Source organism: Balaenoptera physalus, assembly GCF_965194825.1.
Source record: "Balaenoptera physalus genome assembly, chromosome: 2".
In the NCBI taxonomy this organism is placed as follows: Eukaryota; Metazoa; Chordata; class Mammalia; order Artiodactyla; family Balaenopteridae; genus Balaenoptera; species Balaenoptera physalus.
The window spans coordinates 169,581,583-169,608,326 of record NC_138883.1 but is presented as its reverse complement, the minus strand read 5'-3'; positions in this window follow the sequence as shown (position 1 = coordinate 169,608,326).

Genomic DNA, 26,744 nt, shown 5'->3' with positions numbered 1-26,744 from the left:
AGGATTTAAAGGAAAATAGGAGATCATGAGGAGAGATATGCAAAATATATTTTAAAAGAACCTAATGAAACTTACAGAGTTAAAAAATGCAATATTTAAAATGAAATTTTTACTGAAAGCAATAAAAAGCAGATTAAGAGCTACAAAAGAAAATAACAATGAATTTGCATACATATTATCAGAAAGGTAGTACAGAGAGAATAAAAAGAAAAAGTTGAGTCTCAGTGACCTGTGAGAGAATATCAAGGAGTCAAACATGTGCAGTTTCATTCCCATAAAAATGAAGACTAGAAAAAGTATTTTTAAAAATTATAGCTGAAAAATATCCAAATTTTATTAAAACAACAAAACCATGGATCCAAGAAGCTCAACAAACTCCAAGCAGACTAAACACGTGTAGAAAACTATACCATGGCAGGCTACAATCAAATTATTAAAAGACGGTGAGTGAGAGACATCTGGAGAGCAACCAGTTGCAGGGGAACAGGCATTGTATATAAGGGACAAAAATAAGAAAGAGCATGGATATCTCCATGGGAGCCAGAAGACAGTGGAAAAACATCTATAAGTATTGGGGAAAAAACCCAAACACTGTCAACCAAGAATTTCATATCCAGCAAAAATTTCCTTCAAAAATGAAGGCAAAATAAAGAATTTTCAGGCAAATAGGAAGCCCAGATGATTCACTGCCAGCAATTCTGCCCTTCAAGAGGTTCTTCAGGCAGAAGAAAATGATGCCAGATGGAAAATGATCTATACAAAGAAATGAAGATTGTCAGAAACCATAAATATGCAGTAATTTTAAAATTCTTTTTCAATATTCTTTAAAATACAATTGACTATAACTCAAAACAAAAAAGGGAACAACCTGATTTACAAAATGGCCAGAGGAACTGAATCAGTATTTTTCAAAGAAGATATACAAATGGGCACCAGGTACATGAAAAGATGCTCAGCATCACTAATCATCTGGAAAATGCAAATAAAATCTCAGTGAGATATCACCTCACACCTGTTAGAATGGCTGTCATCAAAAAGATGAGAGGCAACAAGTGTTGCTGAAGATGTGGAGAAAAGAGAACCCTGTGTACTGTTGGTGGGAATGTATATTGGTGCAGTCACTGTGCAAAACAGTATGGAGGCTCCACAAAAAATTAAAACTAGAACTACCATATGATCTAGCAATCCCACTTTTGGGTATATACCCAAAGGAAAATGAAAACAGGATATCAAAAAGGTATCTGCACTGCCATGTTTATTGCAGCAATAGCTAAAATACAGAAACAATCTAAGTGTCCACCAATGGATGAATGGATAAAGAAGATATATACCACATCTATCACATCTTCTTTATATTTGTGTCAAGAATAAAGAATTCTCACAAATCAATAATAATAATAATAGCACAAATAACCCTATTTTTTAAAATGGGCAAAACATTTTAATAAATGTTAACTAGAGAACTTAATGGCCAATAAACACATGAAAAAATATTCAACATTACTAGTCATAAGGAAAGTGTAATTAAAACCATAATGAGATATAACTTTACATGCATTCCAGTGGCTCTGAACAAATGGAAATCTTACACATTACTGATGGAAATGTGAAGTGGTCAACCAGCTTGGAAAACAGTTGGCAGTTTTTTATAAAATTAAAAGTACACTTACGATAAAAATCGTATGATCGTCTCAATAGATGCAGAAAAAGATTTTGACAAAATTCAACACCGAGTTATGACAAAACCTCTCCAGAAAGTGGGCACAGAGGGAACCTACCTCAACATAATAAAGGCCATATACAACAAACCCAGAGCCAACATCTTCTCAATGGTGAAAAACTGAAAGAATTTCCTCTAAGATCAGGAACAAGACAAGGATGTCCACTCTCGCCACTATAACTCAACATAGTTTTGGAAGTCCTAGCCATGGCAATCAGAGAAGAAAAAGAAATAAAAGGAATACAAATTGGAAAAGGAGAAGCAAAGCTGTCATTGTTTGCAGATGACATGATACCATACATAGATAATCCTAAAGATGTCACCAGAAAACTACTAGAGCTAATCAATGAATTCGGTAAAGTTGCAGGATAGAAAATTAATGCACAGAAATCTCTTGCATTCCTATACACTAACAACAAAAGATCAGAAAGAAAAATTAAGGAACACTCCCATTTACCATTGCAGCAAAAAGAATAAAACACCTAGGTATAAACCTACCTAAGGAGGTAAAAGACCTGTACTCAGAAAACTATAAGACACTGATGAAAGAAACCAAAGATGACACAAACAGATGGAAAGATATACCATGCTCTTGGATTGGAAGGATCAATATTGTGTAAATGACTATATTACCCAAAGCAATCTACAGATCCAATGCAATCCCTATCAAATTACCAATGGCATTTTTTACAGAACTAGAACAAAAAAATCTTAAAATTTGTATGGAGACAAAAAAGACCCCAAATAGCCAAAGCAATCTTGAGGGAAAAAAAATGGAGCTGGAGGAATCAGGCTCCCTGACTTCAGACTATACTACAAAGCTACAGTAATCAAGACAATATGGTACTGACACAAAAACAGAAATATAGATCAATGGAACAGGATAGAAAGCCCAGAGATAAACCCACACACCTATGGTCAACTAATCTATGACAAAGTAGGCAAGGATATACAATGGAGAAAAGACAGTCTCTTCAATAAGTGGTGCTGGGAAAACTGGACAGCTACATGTAAAAGAATGATATTAAAACACTCCCTAACACCATACAAAAAAATAAACTCAAAATGGATTAAAGACCTAAATATAAGGCCAGACACTATAAAACTCTTAGAGGAAATCATAGGAAGAACACTCTTTGACATAAATCACACCAAGATCCTTTTTGACCCACCTCCTAGAGAAATGGAAATAAAAACAAAAATAAACAAATGGGACCTAATGAAACTTCAAAGCTTTTGCACAACAAAGGAAACCATAAACAAGATGAAAAGACAACCCTCAGAATGGGAGAAAATATTTGCAAATGAAGCAATGGACAAAGGATTAATCTCCAAATATAAACAGCTCATGAAGCTCAATATCAAAAAAACAAAAAACCCAATAAAAAACTGGGCAGAAGACCTAAATATACATTTCTCCAAAGAAGACATACAGATGGCCAAGAGGCACATGAAAAGCTGCTCAGCATCACTAATTATTAGAGAAATGAAAATCAAAACTACAATGAGGTATCACCTCACACTGGTTAGAATGGGCATCATCAGAAGATCTACAAACAACAAATGCTGCAGAGGGTGTGGAGAAAATGGAACCCTCTTGCACTGTTGGTGGGAATGTAATTGATACAGCCACTGTGGAGAACAGTATGGAGGTTCCTTAAAAAACTAAAAATAGAATTACCATATGACCCAGCAATCCCACTACTGGGCATATACCCTGAGAAAACCATAATTCAAAAAGACACATGCACCCCAATGTTCACTGCAGCACTATTTACAATAGCCAGGTCATGGAAGCAACCTAAATGCCCATCGACAGACGAATGGATAAAGAAGTGTGGTACATATATACAATGGAATATTATTCAGCCATGAAAAGGAACGAAATTGGGTCATTTGTAAAGATGTGGATGGACCTAGAGACTTACTTCATACATAGTAAAGTAAGTCAGAAAGAGAAAAACAAATATCGTTTATTAATGCATATATGTGGAATCTAGAAAAATGCTTCAGATGAACTGGTTTGCAAGGCAGAAATAAAGACACAGATGTAGAGAACAAACGTATGGACACCAAGGGGGGAAAGTGGGGAGGGGGGCATGGTGGGGTGATGAATTGGGAGATTGGGATTGACATGTATACAGTGATGTGTATAAAATAGAGAACTAATAAGAACCTGCTGTATAAAAAGAAAATAAAATTTTTTTAAAAAGTACACTTACTTTGTGACACAGCAATTCCATCTCTAGGTATTTATCCAAGAGAAATGAGAAATATGTCCACAAAAATATTTGGATGGTAATATTCATAGTAGCTTTATTCATAATAGCCTAAAACATAAAATAACCCAAATGTCCATAGATAAACACATTGTGGTATATTCATGTAATAGAATAGTATGCAGCAATGTAAAACAATGAGCTACATTCTATATTCATTCAACAACATGGACTGAATCTCAAAAACATTAAGTTGAGTTTTTAAAAAGCCATGATACTACTTCATTTAAATGAAATTCTAGAAAAGGCAACACTAATGTATAGTGACAGAAAGCAAATCAGTGGTTGTTTATGACCAGGATTTGGGGAAGGGATTACTGCAAAGGGAAACAATGGAATTTTTTGTTTCCAATGCTCCATATCCTAATGTGGGTGTGGTTACATGGGAGTATACGTTTGTCAAATTCATTATACTGTAAAACAAAGAAAGTTGATTTTTTTAAAGGCGTATGTTTCTCTTTTTTTTTCCCTCCTTTCTTTTCAGAATAAGATGCATCCAGCAGAGTTGCCTGGTTACTTTAAATCAGAAACTCCTTGAAAATCTGTTGATGAAGGGAGACTCACAGTGAGGTGATTAGAGCAGCTTGATTTGACATCTAAATGTAGAAGTTCTTAGGGGGGAAAAATCACCATTTGACTTGTTACCATATAAAGAACAGCCTGAGGAGGAGGTCAAGTGGCATTACTACTGTAGGCGCCCCAGACTATGAACTCATCATTAACAAGGATTCCGAAACTTCATCATTTCCATTAATAAGTCGATGTTTGCGTGGCAGACGAATTGCTAGTCTGATTGGAAATTCTTTCCTGCACTGAAGAAATGGCACCAATTAACAATATTCGTCTGTCAGTTCAGCTCTGCAGGTTCAGGCTCATTTAACTTGATAAAAATAGCTCCTTTTTTTCTGAGTAGGGAGAGTTTTTCTCTGCCTCCATCTCTGGTTATGGGCAGAAGTGGTGAAGAGGCTTATTACAGTGGTCACCTCCCTGTCTTGAATGCTCTCTACCCAGCTGCAGTGTCACACGCTGCCCCATTTGTGGATGCCCATTTCACGACTATCCACTGGAAAAGCATGCACAACGTAAGAGCAGTGAGTTTCAGTTTTACTGGGGGACCTTACTGGGGACTCTAGCCCGGGAGATGGTAACTCTGAGAACTGTTGAAAGTTTTTGGCTGGGATGTAGTTAAGTATGCATCTTGGTGAAAGAGGACTGCTAATCACAGAAAACAGCTATCTCAAGATATTAATTTTAGTGCTTTTCACGTATGGGAAGATGCAAGAATCTGAGGACCTTGAAACACTTCCTCAGATATGCAGCTTAACTATCTAGGGGCCAGTATATCCAAAACACAAAATGCTTCCTGTTTTGTTCCATCCTGAATGACCCACAGGGCACAGCGTCAGTGCATGACTTCAGTGGTTAATGACGGGATCCTTGTAGAACTGGAATGGTGGGCAACATCTGCTTGTTTGTTTACAAGAGCTTCTTTGGTTTCTTTACCACAAAAGTCACTCTAAGCATATCTTTTACCCAAAAACCCTAATGCCGTGTTCTCTATTTGTCTTTTTTCCTGTTATTTTTTTTATTTTTATTTTTTGGCCGCGCAGCATGTGGGATCTTAGTTCCCTGACCAGGGGTTGAACCCACACCCCCTGCCATTGAAGCGTGCAGTCTTAACCACTGGACCGCCAGGGAAGTCCCTCCTCTCTGTTAATATTATCTTTGTCTCCTTCCCTCCCTCCCCCCACTTCATCCTTCCTTTTTTTCTCTTTTGTTTAGACCTTCACCAGTGCCTAGCATCTTTTAAAGTTTATGCCCCTTTTATGGTGAGATTATGGACTGGCTCCTGCCTAGCACTTCAGGATTTGGGTATTTTTTCCCTACGCAGTTTCCTCATACTGAGGGGGTACCATCTCCCCACAGCTGCTCACATCCTTTCCATTTTGAATGTTTTACTCCCATGCCGAGAGATAAGAGATGACTGGCTAGTTCTCCCAGTCATCTTAGCCCACCTTAAATACATAGAGACTAATTCACTTGAGGAGTCTACGTTCTCTGCCCAAGGGGAAATCCCTTTTACGATACCTATAAAAGTGACAGAATCATCAATCCCAATGTAAAAGGTAAATGATAACTACCCATCGTGTCGCAATGAACATGGTGCTAAAAAGTAAATCATTTGCTATAGAGTGGAAACAGGCAGATAAAGAACAAGGATAATGAAAGATACAGTGTGAAAAAGGTGAGCCAAACTTTTAAGGGTGATAAAAAGGCTCATTAACTGGACTGTAGTGATGGTTTCATGGGAGTTTATTAGGTCAAAACTCATCAGATAATACACTTTAAATAAGGACAATTTATTTACATCAATTGTACCTCAAAAAAGTTGTAAAGCAAAGCAAACCAACAGTAAAATAAAAAAAATATATATATATATATGTATATATATGTATATGACTTAGGGGTAACTAGCCAGGCTATCCTCACACGCAGACTAGTGTACATGGAACTGTAGCCTTGTTACTAACCAGTTGCAACTTTATTATATTAAAATTTCATTTTACCTTTAAAAAATTAGGGTGTGAGTACACACCGAATGAATGTTAAGTGGTTCTTGGTCAGCGTAGAAGCTGCATAATTTCTCCTGATCAGACTCACTTCTGTAATTAAGGTTGTTTTAACTCACTGTTCCTGTATTTTGGAGGGCACTGACTTCTGTGGAAATGTATGAAGCAGAGGTGCTACCCACCCCGAACCCCAGTGACTTTATTTCTGTCCCTGCGTTATCATGGGTCATCCATACTCTATAAGCTAGACTCAGTACTCTTGTAACGGTCTGTGATTACGTTTTGTTCTGATTATGGCATATTATGGATTTCTGTTCAGCAAACCTATTGTTTGATAATACTAGGAAATGGCTAAAATGTAGATATGTTTATTTGTTTTTTTAAACAGCTTTGTTGAGGTATACTTTGTATACAAAGAACTGCACACATTTAATGTGTGTAGTTTGATGAGTTTGGATATAGATAAGCACCTGTGACATCATCACCACAATCAAGGTAATAGACATATCTACACCTCCCAGGGTTTCCTTGTCTTCCTTTGTGCTTTTCGTTTGTTTGCTTCTTTTTTTTTTATTGGAGTAAAATTGCTTTACAATGTTGTGTTAGCTTCTGCTGTACAATGAAGTGAATCAGCTATATATATACTATATCCCATCCCTCTTGGACCTCCCTCCCACCCCTGCCATCCCACCCATCTAGGTCGTCACAGAGCACCGAGCTGAGCTCCCTGTGCTATACAGCAGGTTCCCACTAGTTATCTATTTTACACATGGTAGTGTATATATGTCAAACCTAATCTCTCAATTCGTCCCACCCTCCTCTTCCCCCTCTGTGGCCACATGTCCGTTCTCTATGTCTACGTCTCTATTCCTGCCCTGCAAATAGGTTCATCTTTACCATTTTTCTAGATTCCACACATATGCGTTAATATACGGTATTTGTTTTTCTCTTTTTGGCTTACTTCACTCTGTATGACAGCCTCTAAGTCCATCCACATCTCTATAAATGACCCAATTTCATTCCTTTTTATGGCTGAGTAATATTCCATTGTATATATGTACCACATCTTCTCTATCCATTCAACTATCGTTGGACATTTAGGTTGTTTTCATGTCTTGGCTATTGTAAATAGTGCTGCAATGAACACTGGGGTACATGTGTCCTTTTGAGTTATGGTTTTCTCAGGGTATATGCCCAGTAGTGGGATTGCTGGGTTGTATGGTAGTTCTATTTTCAGTTTTTTAAGGAAAGTCCGTACTGTTCTCCATAGTGGCTGTACCAATTTACATTCCCACCAACAGTGCAGGAGGGTTCCCTTTTCTCCACACCCTCTCCAGCATTTATTGTTTGTAGATTTTTTTTTTTTTTAGAGTTTTTAACATCTTTATTGGAGTATAATTGTTTTACAATGGTGTGTTAGTTTCTGCTGTATAACAAAGTGAATCAGCTATATATATATATATATATATATATATATATATATATATATATATATCCCCATATCTCCTCCCCCTTTTGTCTCCCTCCCTGATGGCCATTCTGACTGGTGTGAGGTGATACCTCATTGTAGCTTTGATTTGCATTTCTCTAATAATTAGTGATGTTGAGCATCTTTTCATGTGCCTCTTGGCCATCTGTATGTCTTCTTTGGCGAAATGTTTATTTAGGTCTTCTACCCATTTTTTAATTGGGTTGTTTGTTTTTTTTGATATTGAGCTTCATGAGCTGTTTATATATTTTGGAGATTAATCCTTTGTCCGTTGCTTCATTTGCAAATATTTTCTCCCATTCTGAGGGTTGTCTTTTTGTCTTGTTTATGGTTTCCTTGTTTTCTTTGTAGCTTTTTTTAAGAACACTTAACATGAGATTTTAAAACATCCCCTGAGCAACTATAAAAAATAAATGTTAGTGATAATAACCACTTCTCCATTTTTGCCCTGGAAGCTGGGGGCTATGAGTCAAATGTACAGCTCAGTTTCTTGGGATGTTAGAAATACACTGTGGTTTCTATCCTTACCCTCACAGCAACTTACTTTTTCCCCATTGTTTTCTCTTTATCCTGACGTGTTTCTTTCTTTCTTTAACTCTGTTGTATTATAACAAGCTTCCACCACTCCTTTTCCAACAAGTTTGGGTGTGAATAAAGAAATAACAAACTTCCTTTAGATGTGAGAAATGTGAATCTTTTCAAGTGTTATTTTCCAGGGCCTCAAGGCAACACCCAGATAACAAGATAACATGAAAACTGTAGAGCTATATTGTGAGTCTAGGTGAGCCCCAGGGTGGCTTTCACTCACAAATCATGCTTACTTCTCAGAGCGCTGGACAGACATAAGCCCAGGATTCAGAGACAAAGAGGTTTGGGGTCAAAGCTTCCCTCTCCCACAATGGCATATTTGCAGCAAAATATTCTGTTAAGAGTCTTGGAGGACAAGGATACACTGGGGAGGGTAGTGGAAGGGAAGGAAATCCATTTCAGAGGGAAATAATTACAAGATTACCGTCACTTTCAAGGTATAGCAATAGGTCATTATTATTAACCGGTGAACTAGGCAGAGAAAAAAAAAATCAGTCATATGAAATCATGTATTATGTCCAGAAAGGACTGATTATTGGCATTTTTCTAGTGGACATGAAGGCATTATAGACACATAATCTTGATTTTCTTGGTTTCTATTTCTACGGATTTGCACACAGTTGTACATTAGAGGCATGGATGCTGTACTAGGAACCAGCCTTGATGGACAGTGCTTAGCCTTGGCTGTCTTCACAATGCGTCACCCCTTTATCAGCGGGCCCCAAACACAGATGGAGCCTGCAAGAACACACAAAGCAGCATTTTGCCAAGGGTCAAGTTTCAGTTCCACTGTATAACATTCACCGAAGACACAGAAGGTGGCGGTTCGAGAGTGGCTGCTTTACTCCATTCAGTTGATGCCCAAGTTCCTTGATGGACAGGAATAGTTTTCTTCCTAGACCCTCAAAGCTGCTAATCTCCCAATTTTTAATGTGACTTTTCTCGTTTTGTCCCCCATGACCCCTCAATCTCTTTAATTCCTTTAGTCTTCCCAGGTTTACCCTGGCCCTGCCCCTTTGGTCTCTGGAGCAGGCTGTCAGTCACTCAGTTCCATGGGTTTTGTTGCCAGTATGGGGTATCTACCAAACAACTGGACATATCCCAGTGCCATGACTGATCTGCTTTGATCATTACAACTCTTTAGTGCAAGTGACAGAAAGGCCATTCCAGGGGACTTGAGTCCTCAGGTGTTTGTTTATCCTTTCAGGTTCTAGTTTGCCCTTGTTCTCATCTACTCAGTGTTCTCCCCCCATTGCTGGCTGTTCTGTAGACTTCAGGCCAACCTCAGGTACAGAGATATGAAGGCCTGCAGAGCCTTCTCCACCAGCAGTCAAAATTCCATAAGATGCAACCCCACAGTAAACCCCTTATTGTATCACTCCTAGTGCTTCTGCTTCCCGTATCGAATCCTGACCGATAAATGCCTTTAAGTAAGACACCAAGACCTTGGAGAAGCCAAAGTCTATGCAGATATAATTTAGCTAATACTATCTCTTTGATTAAAAATGCTAAATCCAGGGCTTCCCTGGTGGCGCAGTGGTTGAGAATCTGCCTGCCAATGCAGGGGACACGGGTTCGAGCCCTGGTCTGGGAGGATCCCACATGCCGCGGAGCAACTAGACCCGTGAGCCACAACTACTGAGCCTGCGCGTCTGGAGCCTGTGCTCCACAACAAGAGAGGCCGCGATAGTGAGAGGCCCGTGCACCGCGATGAAGAGTGGCCCCTGCTTGCTGCAACTAGAGAAAGCCCTCGCACAGAAACGACGACCCAACACAGTCAAAAATAAATAAATAAATAATAAAAAACAAAACAAAACAAAACCCAAAATGGTTTTTAAAAAAAGAAAAAAAATGCTAAATCCAGTTTAGATAGTTGTCCTTACCAATATAGGCATTTCCTTTTTACATTTTACTGAAGTCAAGTAATTATAAAGCTTGATTCACTATTTAATATCATATCATAAGCATTATTCATACTGGTTTGTAGTCTTTATAACCCTAATTTTAGAAAGATTTCATATTAGATTGAGTGGATACTCCATAATTTAATCATTTCCCTGTTGTTAGATATATAGATTTCTTCTAATTTTTTACTATTATGAATGATCTGAAATACTTCTTCATGCATGTGATTTTTCCCCATATTTTAGAATATTTTATTAGGCTATAATTTCATTAGTTGAGGATAAAAGTATGTAAAAGGTATAAATTTTTTATTGCTTTTGATTCATATTGCTTAATTGCTTTCAAAAAGGACTAGAATAATTAGTAATGCTATTAGCAATTGATAGTATTCTTACTAACTTTGAGTAATATCATTTAAAATAGTCTTTCTTTATTTAACCGAAAAAATGTACCAATGCAATTTCAAAGGGACTCCACATTGCCCACTTTATATTGGTATCTATTTCCTGCTTTGCAATATCTAGAAAGCAAACACTGATCCCAAGTGGATTGGAAATATTCTAAAGACACTTTCCCTGAAACACAGCTGTTAATTTCTGACTTCTGAATGCAGCCTGCCCAAAATATAAGGATTCAACCATATACTTTCTCGTTAAACTGAGATTCTTTCACTTTGTGACTAGAGCAATTAAGAGACTCATCAGTGGAGACAGTGTGGAGGCAATGGAATCACGTGCAACTAATGTTCTTATCTTTTTAATTTTAGGTAATAGCACTTCTTCAGAATAACATCTTCAGGGAAAGCATATTGAATTCAATCTGCTGGGTGAATATTTTCAGTTAGAGAAGGTACAGTATGTATGTATAAATGAACGTACAGACTGCTGGTGGTTTATTTTGGTCCTATAGCAGTCTTGGAAATAGAACTGAGTTTTATATAGCATCTTCCAGAATCAGGGGAGCCCTAAGCTCTTTATGGAGCAGTGATTTTGGCTATGTCTAAATAAACCTCATCCTTATAGTCAAAGACAAAAAATTCAGATGACAAACTACTTCATCTTTCCATACAATATCATGTAAATGGCTTGATTTGGGGCTTCCATAATTGCATGGCTATTTTGGCTTTATGGATGCATCTTTTTGCAACTCCCAGTGCCCTGTAGAAGGAGAAAGGCTGTCAAGGATGTCCTAGATGACTCCCTGGGTAGGAGTGGGAATGCTCCTCTTGGAAACAAGTCATGGCAGCAGTCATGGGAGCAGCATGGTACTGGCGATTTCAAGATGCTGCCCAGATATACAAGGGCATCTCTGTCTCAAAAGGAGCCATCCTAGCCTTTCCATGGGGGGCGGGGAATGGGGAATTACAGTGCTTAGTAGTTGGAACAGTAATTATTGTGGATAATTTTTGTCCTGTCTACTGAATCGCCTGGTGGGTAAATGTACATATGGGACCCTTTCCTCCTTATGTTCGGGAATAAATTTAGCAGGCATGTTTACCAATAGTAGCATTTTATAGCCTGAACCACACATGTTGGTCTGTGTTGTTACAGTAATAGCCATGTCTTGCATTTGTACAGATATTCAGAGTTTTTTAAACGCACTTATACTTCACTGGATTATCTATACAATAACATCTCAGCTCTTCGCTGCAAGTCTTGTCAGTTGTATCTCTTAACTACATCTCAATTGCCCACTACCCCCTTCTGCCCTTCTAGCTGAAATCATATCATGCTTGTTCCCACATCGTGAGTTGCTACCAAGCTGGTCTTCCTACTTATTACCCTCCTGAGGCTGTTGGCAACCTATTCTCCCTAGAACAGCTTGAGGAATCTTTAAACGTCGTAACTCACGACATGTCTCTGCTTAAACTCCTTTATTGTTTTCAGAGTGCTGATAAAGATCTGAAATGCCTGACTATGGCACAAAGGCCCTGCATGATCTGGCCCCTTCCAACCTCTGCAGCCCGCTCTGCTCTCCCCTCTCTCATGACCCCTCCAGCTCCTGTAAGCTCCTCAAGTACAACCCCAAGCTGCCTTCCCCGAGGACATTGGCACCTGCTGATGTGCCTGCCTGAAAACCTCTTCCTGGGGCTGAATTCTCATCTTTTGGGCTTTAGCGCAAATATCCCGTCTCTAAGAGTCCTTCCCCACAAAACGGGGCTTCATGGAGGATGTGAGACTCAGATGAGGACCCAAAGCGATGGAAGCATGAACACCGGAAGGAACCTCGCGCTCCGGCCAGAACTGACGCCAGCCTGTGACTTACATCCATTTCTCTGCCAGTCACTGGGAAGATCATAGATTATAGGGATACCTTCTATTTTTGTTTGCATTCTCTTGACTACAATGTTTAGGAAAATGGGGAAGATATTGCTGATGTTAAGTAATTCCCGAGTGGTTGAGACTGATTCTGGCAGGAGGGACTCTGAGAACTGACAAAGACACATGCTCACCAGCCCCCGTGGAGCCAGGCACCCTTGGGTTCCCTTTCAAAAGGGAGAGAGTTCCCATTTATAAGGAGAGAGCTCCTCTTGCTACAGAGTTGTTTGAAAGCACCCTGGAGACTTCCACTTGAAAGATGATCAGAAAACATCATCATGAGTTCTTTGATTTAAAATGGAATTTAAAATAGGACCAATTTCTACCCTTAAGTACAATAATATTTCCTCTAAACTAGGGTATATACACAGATCACTTTTCCTCTGGGATATTTTTTCTCATCCAAACATTGTCTTGCAAATACAATTTTTTACATGCATTTGTGACTCACTCTCACCTTTTTAACCTAGAAGACTCCCTGGTGTCAGCTGGCCTCCTCTGAGTTATTCATCCGGGTCTGAATCACATTGAACACATATGGCAGGTGTCACCCTGGACAGGCAAAACCAAGAGAAAGTCATGAAAAAAAACAAACATTACTTTTCCTAACCATTAATACGTGCTACTCATTTGCATTTCAGATAGTTTCATGCCCCTTTATTTTAGAACATTGAATCACAAAATAGAATTTTTAAAGACTATTTAGCCTCATAGCCTCATAGATGCATTAAATGCCCTGGGCTGTGTCTCCACCAAGCTTCATTCAGCCTCTATTTAACCACCTCCAGCAGGGAGCACTGACTTTCTTCTGGGGCTGCACCATCTTTGCGTGGAATTAATTGGTAGGAGGTTAAGTTGAGCCTAAATTTTTGGCTACTAACTTGATCAACAAAGAATGTATGCTTTCATCCGGGACATCAATTAAACACTAAAGAGCCAAGAAGAGAGCAGTGGTCAGCTTCTAGAGAACTCTAGAACCATTAATCAACACAGGTTTTGTCCTAAAATCTGGTCGCAGTGATTGATGAGGAGACCATGGAAGTCTTGGGCAATCAAGGCGCACTATATATTCTATTAACATTCCTGGGTTACCCTCCCTAATCTAGAAAACTGTGGTCACCTCAGGTTGCCCTCTGACATCCTGGTAGTGGGCAATGTTATTAAATAAGCTCAGCCTAAGGCAGGGGTTTGTCAAAGATTTATATAGATTAAAACCCCTTCTCCCTTCACACAAATTTTTCAAAATCCTCTCAAAGTTCATCTATATCGCATCTCCATAATAATACATACCATGAGTAACCGTGGGACAGCCTGATACTTTGATTTCATTACAAATTGAGAGATGTTCATCTCTGCATGTATCACTTGGTAACGATATCTTCCTTCCTTTCCTGGGGCTCTTGGCATTTAAGGATGCATGGTATTTTCCCAAAAGTACTAGAAAAATCATCGAGTGAATCTAATGTTCCCAATGTCTTCCTCCACTCAGGATATTATATTTATGTGCCTTCTCCCCAGTATTTAGTTTCACAAGCAAAAAAAATTCTGCAAATGTATAAGTCCCATATCTTTGATTTGGAAAAGGTTAAAGGATCCCAGCTGCACAAAGTTTCTATGAGAAAGGATGTAGATTCTCACTGGCTCCAGTCTTAGGTGGGGAAATGGAGGATTCTAGACTTCTGAACACAGCATGGGCCAGGGAAACAAGGAGAGGAAAAGTATAGACCAAGATAGGTTGGCTATGACCTTAAGCTGGGTAAACGGAGCTCACCTCAATTCTGTTGGAGTATCCCCCCGTTTTCACATCCTACAATAATGTGTACACTTGTTTGTAACCACATCAAAAAGGAGATGAGTTTAGCCTGGCATGACTTACTTATTCTCACTGAGCCCATGCTGGCTGCTAATGATTGCTTTCCTTTTTAAATGCTCCCAAGCCATCTGTTTAATAATCTATTCTAGAATTTTGCCTGAGAAGAATCTCAATGCTAATGAAGTGGAAAGATCCCCAGGCAAAGATCAGGAGACCCAGGTTCTAGCCCAGGCTCTGTCATCAACTAGCTGAATGTCGCTGGGCCAGCACCATACCCTGTCTTGTCCTGTTTCATCTCTAAACTGAGAGGGTCAGAATCGATGATCTCTATGCTGCTTCCAGCTATGAATCTAGGATTCCTTCATTACCTTAGTCTGTAGTTCTTGGAACCTTGTCTTCCCCCTGTTGAAAATCAGGAACTTAACCATACAGTCTTTGAGTATTTCTGCTTTGTGTGGTCTAGATCCTGTCACTTACTTATTAGTTGACTGGGGAAAATTGTTACAATTCTATGGGTCTCAGTTACTTCACTTTATTTTTTACATTTTTTTAAAGATTTTTTTTGATGTGGACCATTTTTAAAGTCTTTATTGGATTTGTTACCATATTGCTTCTGTTTTATGTTTTGGTTTTTTGGCCACGAGGCATGTGGGATCTTAGCTCCCTGACCAGGGATCGAACCTGCACCCCCTGCATTGGAAGGCGAAGTCTTAACCACTGGACCGCTAGAAAAGTCCCATCAGTTACTTCACTTTAAAAATGAAGGGGTTTAAATCAGATGACATCTACATTTCTGAGTCCAAGTCCATAATACCTAGACGATATCGAATATTGTTTCTGTGCCCACATTCCATACCTTCTTGAAGTAACCCAGTACTTTGTGTTTGGCCCTGGAAGATGAAAACACTCATCAACTCAGGGTGGGCAGAAAGCTTAGACATTATCAGTCAAACAACTGACTGAATAATATTTAGAGTGGCTGGTGCTTTTTTCCTTGCCTTGGATTTAAATAATCTTTAATTTCTAGTTTGTACTGATTTTTTAAGTGCCACCCTCCCCCGCTTTTCCCATTGAACAGCCAGGTCTGCTGCTGGGTTCGTTTGCACTGACTAAGGGCACCATGCTCATTTCAGTGAATGCTCCCAAAGTCTAAGGGTATGGAGAGAGGAATCTCAAAATCTGCTTCTGTTTCTTTATTTCAGGTAATGAATGCTTGGGTTATAGAGCTATTTTATTCCGGCCTGATGATGTGGCATGACTCAGTGTAGATGATTCCCACAGGAAGGTCTGATTTTTATTCTTTGACTCAAAACTAAAAATAGAGCCTTCAACTCGTCCTGTACTCTCAGCTGTCATCTGCCATCGAAACCTGGGCACTTGGCATGTTTGCTTGTGGCTTTGAAAGAATCACTGCCTTCTCTGGGTTAAAATAAGGAACAAACAAATATACGTGTATGGACCTGGAATGTTGTTTCACTTCCTATTGCCTTTATTCTGGGTGAATTATGCAGCTGAAGGTGGCTTTTCTTTCAAATGTATTTAAATGCAATTCTTTTCAAAGGTGAGTATGAGGACGTATGGCCCAGAAAAGGCATATTCTGACTCATCACGTCTTTTTAAATATACCTTCTGAATAATCATAAACGCTGATGGAACTTGACTGTTTACAGAGTCTCATTTTGGGTGGACAAATCATCTGTCAACATTCTCACTTTGGGAATAAAGCAGGCTGAGGCTAAATGAGCACTTTGCCTCAAGTCACAGACCTAAAGAGTCGAGGAAGTAGAACTGAACCCCAGGATTTGTATTACCCACTTCAAGTCGTTCTTCTGCTGGAACCCTACACCCCACTCCACCACCAAAGAAAATACACCAAAACGTCAGACAAAATCTGGGCTGGTTTCTTCATGAGTCCTGCCCAGGGACAGTCACACACACTGGCCGTCCTTGTGTCTGAATATTTCTTGTCTTTATTGTTTGTGACACACAGTTGAGGCCCCTTCCTTAGTTCTTTGTAGCCTTCTCATAGTTCTATGTCCTGGCTAGACGGTTTCCCTCAACACTGGCACAGAGCTGGGTCCACAGTAGGCTAATTAGTTTAATTCAGGAAAAATAAGCCTCCAGGCCAGAAAAGAAGGCTCTCCCAGAACTGGAGTTAACAGATGGCATGTCTCCAGGGCGTGAGCCCATTTTAAGGCTTGTTCTGGTCATGCGGGTAGGTTGCCGTGTGCAACTCCAATTATTCATAGACTCTCCACATTTCAGCAGCAGAAAGAGAAAAAGGAGTTATTATACCTAAATTAAGTCCTTTGAGACTGGGGTTGATAAAATTCTCTTAAACATTTTGCTGGGAAAGATTTCCCAGTGTCCCTCAATGAACCTGTTACGTGACCATATGGTTAAGAAGTCCAATCCAATTGTGGTAGGAACTGGTCTGACTCCGAGTTGGTGAATTCCATCATACAATTCATAGTAGGCGTTAATTAAATTTTAAAATATTCAAATTGGGTTTATATGCTCCTGTAGCTAATGTTGACTCCAAATCTCCCTTTGTTTAGTTCCAGCTTATGCTCTGGGAAGTTACTAGTAATGACACAAAGCCCTAACACAGAGCATGCCGTAGACGTCTCATTAGGACTCAGGCCAGCCTGCCAAGACAAATAGGGAGCTGGTGTATTTCATTTCTTTTAAGCACTGGGTCGGGGAGGGCAGCCTTAGAGAATGTGCAGTTGCATGTTTAGGAGCAGATTAATTCAAGAGCTGTTATGTCCACAATATTCTGCTAGTCTCAATGCTCCCTCATCAGAGGTCATGAGCATGACATTGACAATGACCTTGATGGACTCAGGACTTTTCTCCAAACCTGTGCCTTGGTTTTACCTACTTTGCATCTCTGCTGGTTATCACTGTCTCAGCTCCAAACCCTCCTTCTTTGCCCTGCTTTGTGCTCCTGGAGATGGACCGTGGAACACTTCTCCTTTGTCAGCTGGTGCAACGTTAGTCCTTGAAATTAGAGAACGTGGGAGAGACATTGGAAGAGGAAGAGGCTTCTCTTTTTCTTTCTGGGCCTGTATTTTTCTTGCTCTCATGGCATGGCAGGTGGCTTTCCTGCAAGGGGGCATGGGAGAGCCGGAGGTGCACAGCCTCCAGTGATTTCTATCGCTACCCAGTGAGTTCCACGGGGAGGTTCCTGGCAGCCAGTCCTGCCCTGTGGCATCTCAGGAAACTTCTCCTCCATCCAGTGGGCTACAGATGCACAGACACATCCTCTCCAACAGGGGGTCTCAGCCACGGACGGGGGCTGCTTCCATGTTTGTTCCTTCCTTGGGCACCCTCTCTCAGCCCTAGAGGCAGGGGCTGCACTCTGCATCTGCTATTTCTGTAATACGAAGAGTTCTCTTTCCCCCTCTTGGAAGTCAATCGCTTGTTACTGGTTAATAATTTTACGTTAAATTTTCCCAGTCCAAATAACCAGTGTGGTTTCTGTTTTCTGACGGGACCCTGACTGATACAGAACCCCTTCAAGAATAGATCATCCCTTAGCCTCGGATCCATTTGGCTTCAACTGTGGATTCCCTCTGCTGCTTGGCCGTGTTTCTGATTGGGCTTTGGACCTTGCTCGTTGGTACTGACACAAAGACCTCATATTACATTGTGCCTTCATTTCCCTCCAGGTGCCGTGAATCAAGTTGAGTGGTTCTCTCCCACCCTCCGCGTCCCTCACCTCTGCTTGTCCAGGAAGAGTGATGAGTCATGTTCAAGAAGCCCGAATAATATGATCTGCCTACAAGGTTGTGTGACCCGCAGAAGCAGAAAGTATCGATTGATTCTTCACTGCTGTTTGAAGAGAAGAAATTGAAACAGTTCTTGGAATCACCCTGTTGCTGCTTTAACAAATACAAGCTAAATGCAGCTAAAGAACTCCTAGAAGATGTGTATGAGACAATACAACAGTAATCATCACCACTGCTATCATCATTGCTTGAAGGCTTACTGTGTGCCAGGAACATGTTAAGTTACTAACACATTATTTTATTTAATTCTTATAGCAAGTCAATAATGTAAGAGCTATTAGTTCCTCATTTGTATCAGTCAGGGCTCTCTAGAAAAACAGAACTAATAATATATATACGTACATATATATATGCATATATATATACACATATATAGAGAGAGGGAGACCGAGAGGACGCTTTATTTTAAGGAATTGGCTCACGTAATTGTGGAGGCTGGCAAGTCTGAAATGTAGGGCAGGCCAGCAGGCTGGAAACTCAGGCAAGATCTATGCTACTGTCTTGAGTGGGAAACCTTAGTTTTTGCTCTTAAGGCCTTCAACTGATTGGATAAGTCCAAGCCATATTAATGAGAATAATCTCCTTTACTTAAAGTCAACTGACTGTAAATGTTAATCACATCTACAAACTACCTTCAACAGCAACACCTAGATTAGTGTTTGATCAAATAATTTGTCACCATCGCCAGTGTAATCAACCTGCCACCAGGTAGCTGACTGATCGCTCTGGGGAATGATGGAATATTGAAGACTCAGTGTTGGCCTCAAAGTGGGCACGCAGCCGTGGCTGTAGCCACCTTGGCCTTGGAGAGAAGAAGTCCATGTTGTTGAGCCCAGGCCTGACTTCCATCCCTGTCACCATAGCCAGTGTGTTCATAAACCCAGTGGGCAATAACAGGGGTGAATGGGAAAGAGACTGAGGTATCCAGAGCAGATCATCTTATCCACTTGCTTACTAAAATCCTTCTCTGCTGAGGTCACCCTTTGGTAAGCACTGGGACACAAACAGGTTCATTTTTCTTTGTCCATTCAGGGAGGTCCCTCCACATACCTCTTCCCCAGACTCTGTTGTCACCAATATTCCAATCATGTTACTTCCAAGCCCTTGACCATCCAGCTAAACAACACCCAGTTCATGATGGGCTGCTTAGGTCATATGGTAGCTTGGTGGACCACAGTTGAGTATTCAGTCTCTACTAAGGCCCAGTAGCAAGCCAAAAGCTCTTTCTCAAAAGGAAAGTAGTTGTCTGCATAGGATGGCAGGCTTTGCTCCAAAATCCCAAGGGTCTGAGCTGCGATTGATCTGTTGGGCCTGTCTGCTCCAAACAGTATCTCTATCTGTCACTGACAATTCAAGCACCACTGGATCTGCTGGACCTATTGGTTCAAGGGGCAGAGCAGCTGGCAAGCAGGATAGACCTGTTAGAGAAGCTTCTCTTGTTCTGCGCTCCATTCAACGCTAGCAGCTTTTCTAGTCACTCGATATACGGATCAGAGGAGTGCGCTCCGATGAGCAGTATGTTGCTCCCAAATCCACAGACCCACTGGGCACTGTGCTTGTTTTATGCTTACAGTAGGGGCCAGATGTAACAACTTGTGCTTCGCCTGAGAAGGGATATCTCAACATGCTTCACACCAGTGGACCCCCAGAAACTTCACGAAGGTGGAAGACCCCTGAATTTTTGTTCAGATTTACTTCCCACCCTGTGGCATGTCATCATCTGCTGCCAATGGTCCAGAGTAGTTGCTACTTCTTGCTCAGTCATTCCAATCAGCATATAATCAAGGTGAAGGATCAGTGTGATGTCTTGTGGAAAAGAGGTCTCGTGTAGTCAAGGTTCTTGCAGACTAAATTATGACATCGGGCTGGAGAATTGATGTACCCCTGCAGTAGGACAGTGATGGTGTATTTCTAGCCTCTCCAGCTAAAAGCAAACTGCTTCCAGTGGTCTTTAGTAATAGGTATGGAGAAAAAAAGCTTTTTCCAGATCAATAGCTCAGCGACACACCAGGTACCAGGGGATATGCTAATTTACTCAAGCAACAAAACCACATTCGGAACAGCAGATGTGACTGGAGTCACCACCTGGTTACGTTTATGATAATCCACTGCCATTCTCCAAGAACTACCTGTTTTCTCCAGAAGCCAAATAAGTGTGTTGAGCGGGGATGTGGTGGAAACCAACCCCCCTGCATCCTTCAAGTCCTTGATGATGCTGCTAATCTCTGCAATACTTCCAGGAATTCACACTGATTTCGGTTTACTTTAATCCTATGGAGAGGCAGTTCTAGTGGCTTCCACTTGGCCTTTCCTACCACACTCCACAGAGCAGGGAAACAATGTGGAGCTTCTGCTGGTTGCTGAGTATTTCTATTCTAATTATGCATTTTGGAACTGGGGAAATAACCACAGGATGGGTTTGGCGACCCAGTGTGAGATAAACTTGAGCTAAGATTCCATTGATCACCTGACCTCCATAAGCCCCTACTCTGTTGACCCACAGTGTCAGTTCAGAACTAGGGTTCAATCACCCCTGAGAAGTCTGATTTTTTCCTTTTCCCCAGTGCAGAGTCACCCTTGTAAAAGGCAGTAGGTATCTTTGGAGAAGGCTGGGAGAAAGATTAATAGTATAAATTTTTGGCAGTGTGATGAGGTCCTTCTCCAGGGGACACAGTCTCCTCTTTATTCAATGGGTTCTGGGTCTGTAAACTGGCTCAGGGCTGGGAATTGACTCAAGGGCCGTGACTCTTCAGTTTTGGTGATTCAAGTTAGACTTCTGTCATTTGACTTAGAGCTTTTCCACATATGCAAATCAAGCCAGAATTTAGGAGACTGCCTGTCTATTTCTCTTTTAGGGAAACTGTTCAACTGGCCAATGACATAGGTCTCTGCAAGTCAGACTATTTTGATTGCTGCCTTGACTCTGCTATCCATTATGGTAACAACTCTTGCCTTGTATTGGTGATTAAGTGCCACCAGTGGCCCTTGTCACCCTGCGATCCAATTATCCCCATGACATTTAAGGATCCCAGTCAGTGGTAGCCATTCTCCCTATGATTTCTGACCTACAGAGAAGAGTGACCACAGAGTTCTTCAAGGATGCTGAGGCTCCCTTCACAAATTTGTTTTTCTGTAGTCATAGTGAAAGGTGTGTCCTCTGGCCCCTTGGTCATGGGGGCGAGCAGATCTTATATGACAAATCAACTTTAACATCCCAATCTCCCTAAGCCTTTGGATATATTCTTCTACAGTATACCAAAGAAGTTCTGGCATTTCAACTTCATTTAGTGTAGGAGACATTTCAGTCTATGTTTCAGCCAACACCACCCCTGCCCACCCCCGCCCTGCAAAAAAAACAGAGCTTTTTCTAACTCTTTATTGAACCCAGAATTTTTGTTTAGTGGGCTCAATAAATTCAGCCTGATCCAACTTTACATTCCTTCCACCATCATCACGCACAACTTCAACTCCCATAAATATTCCCCATATTCCTGCCTGGATACACTGGAAAAATTATGCGGTCTTTTGTGCTGTGACACATCTTGTGGGTCACGCTTTGCACCTCACCTGGGGCTCGCTGGAACTTGAGTCTAGCTATGGGTCTAGAAGCAAAGAGCAGTGGTGGGGGCATGTCCTAGGAGAATCAGTCATGTTTTTCAAGGCAGTTCCTTCAGGGGAGGCCATTACAATTTCAACACGCAAAGCAGGGTTAATCTCCTCAGGTGGGAGCGGCTTAAGGGCCGTCTGTAGGGTGAAGAAGACTCACTGTCGCCAGCTTCATCAGGATCTAGCCGTCTGCCCCATTCCAGGTTTCAGGACTCCATTCCTTCCCAATCGACGCCTTTACTGCAACACCTTGTAAAGCTGAAAATTTAATTTGCATTGTAATTCAGCTGCTAACTGCAGAGATTCTGTGTCTGTTTTCATAAAGCTCAGCTCCAGGGCTACAGGAGGTAAGGATTTCTTTCAAGACAGACATAGAAAGTTTCAGATGATTCATGTGGTGCTAGAGGTGGGAATTTGAATCCCTGAACTCATACTTTTCTTTCCCCACACTGTCCATAGCAGTTAGGAGCAAGAAGCCAATCTCCTTATACTCGCTAGTTTGACAAAGTGTTCTAAGGTACCAAACAGATGGTCACCCAGAACCTTGCCTCCTGTAGGTATTGGATTAGGAATATTCAGTGGTGAGATTTTGTACATTTCTATTGCCACATTACACAATGGATTATCAGTACCCTCTCTCCCACCAGAGTCATTAGTGCATTTAAATCTAATCAAATTAGAGAACCAATTCCAGGAACCTCAGAACCAATTCAGAAAATTCACTCTTAAGATTCTGTTCCTCTAGAACTACTCTCAATACCAAAATCAGTATCAGTCAGAGTACTCCAGAGAAACAGAATCAATAGGATGGATGGATGGATGGATGGATAGAGAGGGAGAGAGATTTATTTTGAGGAATTGGCTCACACAACTGTGGAGGCTGGCAAGTCTGAAATCTATAGGGCTGGCTGGAAGGCTGGAAACTCAGGCAGGTTTTTTATGCCATAGTATTGAAGCAGAATTCTTTCTCAGTTTTTGTTCTCAAGACCTTGAACTGGGGACTTTCCTGGTGGCACAGTGGTTAAGAATCCACCTACCAATGCAGGGGACAGGGGTTCGAGCCCTGGTCCGGGAAGATCCCACATGCCGCGGAGCAACTAAGCCCGTGCGCCACAACTACTGAGCCTGCGCTCTAGAGCCCACGAGCCACAACTACTGAGCCTGTGTGCCACAACTACTGAAGCCCGTGCACCTATAGCCCGTGGTCCGCAACAAGAGAAGCCACTGCAATGAGAAGCCTGCGCACCGCAACAAAGAGTAGCCCCCGCTCGACGCAACTAGAGAAAGCCTGCGCGCAGCAACGAAGACCCAATGCAGCCAAACATTAATAAATTAAAAAAAAAAAAAAAGACCTTAAACTGATTGAATGAGGCCCACCCACATCATCAAGGGTAATCTCCATTATTTAAAGTCAACAGACTGTAGAGAGTGATGGCATCTACAAAGTGTTTGTTGAGGACACTTGGTGCTATAGTCAGACGGTTTGCATTTTCCTGACCCCGTAACTATTCCCCTCTGCTGTGATCTGCACCATCCACAGTTTCAGCTGTTTCTATTAATTGTTTTCATTTCTTCCTGGATGCCTCCTATTTCCCCCTTTTTTGTCCCTTTTCTGATACTTCTCAGTTTAATGCTACTGGCACTGGTTTTCAACACCCTCTTCTAGGTACATCAAGCCTCTTCTTCCGCACTGGGTCTCCTGTACTTTTAGTGTTTTCAGCATTTCTTGGCCATTTTGGCCACCAGTCACCGTCAAGCACTGATTCACTTCCAGCTTTGGGGCTGTTCCTGAGGAAAAGTGTAGCTGCTAAATGGTAATAGATATGGAATAATTTACTTCTATTTAATTTATGTTTGGGATACAAATGAAACAAGTGGATTACTAGAATTGTGTTATGTTAAGTGAATCTGGAAACAAGCATATACTCTCTTAATAAACTAAAAAAATGGGAATAAATAAGATTAGGTCTTAGAAGGGGATGTGCCTTTAGGAGGACACACTGATGAGTAAGATGCCAGTGAGAATTCCCATAACAATGAGCTCTCTGAGCTGAGGAGAGAGGTGTTATGTAAATGTCAGGTTATTTTTATATCACTGATACTTAAGAGGCTCCAAAAAGGTCAGGCATTAGCCAAAGGGAACAGAATGTTTTCAGCTTTTAATAGACCAGACCCATTCATTTGGAGGAAGTTTAAAAGGAGTCTCACACACAAGGTGGATAAACAAGGCTGCGAATTTCTACCAAAATAGTAATACCTTGAGTAGGTTTTAACACTTACAAATTCATCTCAAGAGGATTTGAACCAATCCACAAACAACTTTTATATTTCTGTTCACATATGGAAACTTTATAGTTATATGCATGCATATCATGACTACTTCTACATAACATGAAATATATGGATAAGAAATTCTAAAGCCAGTAAAACATTCAGTTTGTTCAAACACCCTCATTTCTCAGAAACATCTGAAAGTCTCGCATCAGTATTTATTTTTATGTGGATATTTTATTTAGATCCCACCAAGCTTTATTTTCCAAAGAGTTCAAATAACTAAAAGTAAGTTCCTACAGTTGAATTAAACATTTCTTACTTTTTATGACATATGGAAATATTTTTTAGAGCTCTAACAAACTGGGCCATGTCCCAAACCTTCAGCTTCTCCCTCCTTAGGGTGACAAATCAATTCTTACCTTGTAATGCTGGAGAGTTACTGCGGTTCAGTCATAATCTGAAGTTTCCAGACACTGCCAGGATGTGGATGGAAGACCGGTTAGTACCAAACATTTTAGAAATTCTCCAGCAAGTCTTCATCCAACTCCTGAGTTTCTCTTTCTCTTCAAGTGTATTTTAGACAATGATTAGTAATCAAACATTTCAATTCGGCAAATATTTATTGAACTCAGAGCAAAGCACACGGCTAGAAATTGGGGATATAGAGGTGAACAAAAAAAATTTCTTGCCCCCAGGAACTCTTATTTTAGCAGATGATACAGAGGACTATGTAACTAACTAAATTGTGAATCAGTGCAGTCATAGACTTAAGCAAATTCCTAAGGCAAGCACAGAGGAAGGAGAAAGTCATTCTGGTTTGTGGCATTAGGAAGTGCTTCATGGAAGGAGCAGGGCATTTGTGCTGCTCCTTGAATAGGCTAAACAAACTAACATCCCAGGTTGCTTGGGATAGTCCCAGTTTACACTGTTTTCCAAGCATAATTATTCATTATTAGCACTGCACTTTCACTCTCAAAGGTTTTCTTTGGACAATAAATTATATGATCATACTAGTATTGGAGCACACATAAGATGCTGACACAGAGAAGAAGGAGGGTGAGAATTTCAGATGGACCAAACAGCAAGACAAAAGGCACGGAGGAATAAAATCCCATGGTATGCTAGGGGAAAAACTGGGCTTAAAATCTTGAAGAGGGCATTTGCCGTCTTTTCTATTGCTGTTTGAACTGAAATGGAAGTATGTCCTATAAGAATTGTCATGACCTGCTATTTGCATACTTATTTTTCTTTCTAGGAATGTGACTGTTGTGCAACAAAGACTTTTCCCATATTTATCTCTCATTTTCCATTTTCATTTGATCAGACAGTTTTATTTCTGGCAAAGTATTATATTCACATCGCAGAGAAAGGGAAATTAAAAACCAATTCAGACTTTCCATTGTCTGCCTTCTGACCAGTTAACACTGAATTAAAGCATACAATGTGCTCCCAGTTTGCCCTTGTACTTTCCGAGAAACAAATGTTTAAAGAGAAAATAACCAAAATTAGAAAGACGTTATTTCTGTCCTCATAACTATTCAGGGGGAAAAGGACAGAATATGCTGAAATAATAATGAAAATCTTAACTAACTTGCATTGCTTTAGAACAAGAGATTGACATGATTACTTTTTGGAGTGATAAAGTCAATCTCTGATAGGAATAGTCCTCTTAGGTATTTTTTTTTAACAGAAAGGTTCTAAATGTAGAACAAAGAAACAAGACTATCACTGTGCATAAATATATGAAAAATTATACAGCCATCAACCAAGCAATTCCAACAAACACTGAAAAGGCTCTATGTTCTTATCACATAAGTAGACTTGATTTCCATGGCTTGTTAATCCCCAAAGGCTTTTGTCTCAGCTCTTTAGGATCATTCAAAGACCTGAAACCACTGATTCTCCGTGTAAGTACCGAGAGAATACAGAATGTTCAAATATGCAATACACAATGGTGTGAAGAGTTGGGAAAGGGCCATTGCAGGAACCATTTAAAGGAAAGGTGATGCAGGGAGAGGGTAGATCCAGCTCCCTCCTCTGACCTCCTGCCACACCTGCTTCTTTCTGGAACTGCTTCAGAGCTGCCACTTCCAGCCAGGAATTTAGGTCCCATCTAGGCAAGCCCTTTGCTCCTTTCCCAGCCCAGTTCAGTATCAAGGTGGGTAGAGGATATTGAGGTCCACTGACCTTCAGAGAGGGCTTTGAAAACTTTTGAAATTACCCAAAATGTTAACAAACTTAGAAGGAACATTTATATTTGACATAGTTACCTAATTACTCTGATTTTTCTGGTTTCCTAGGAGTATAACATAACAGGAAACCCACTGGAAGATGCTATTTTGATAAAAAACAACCAATGTTTTTTTCCTCTCCTCCTTAGGCCCTCAC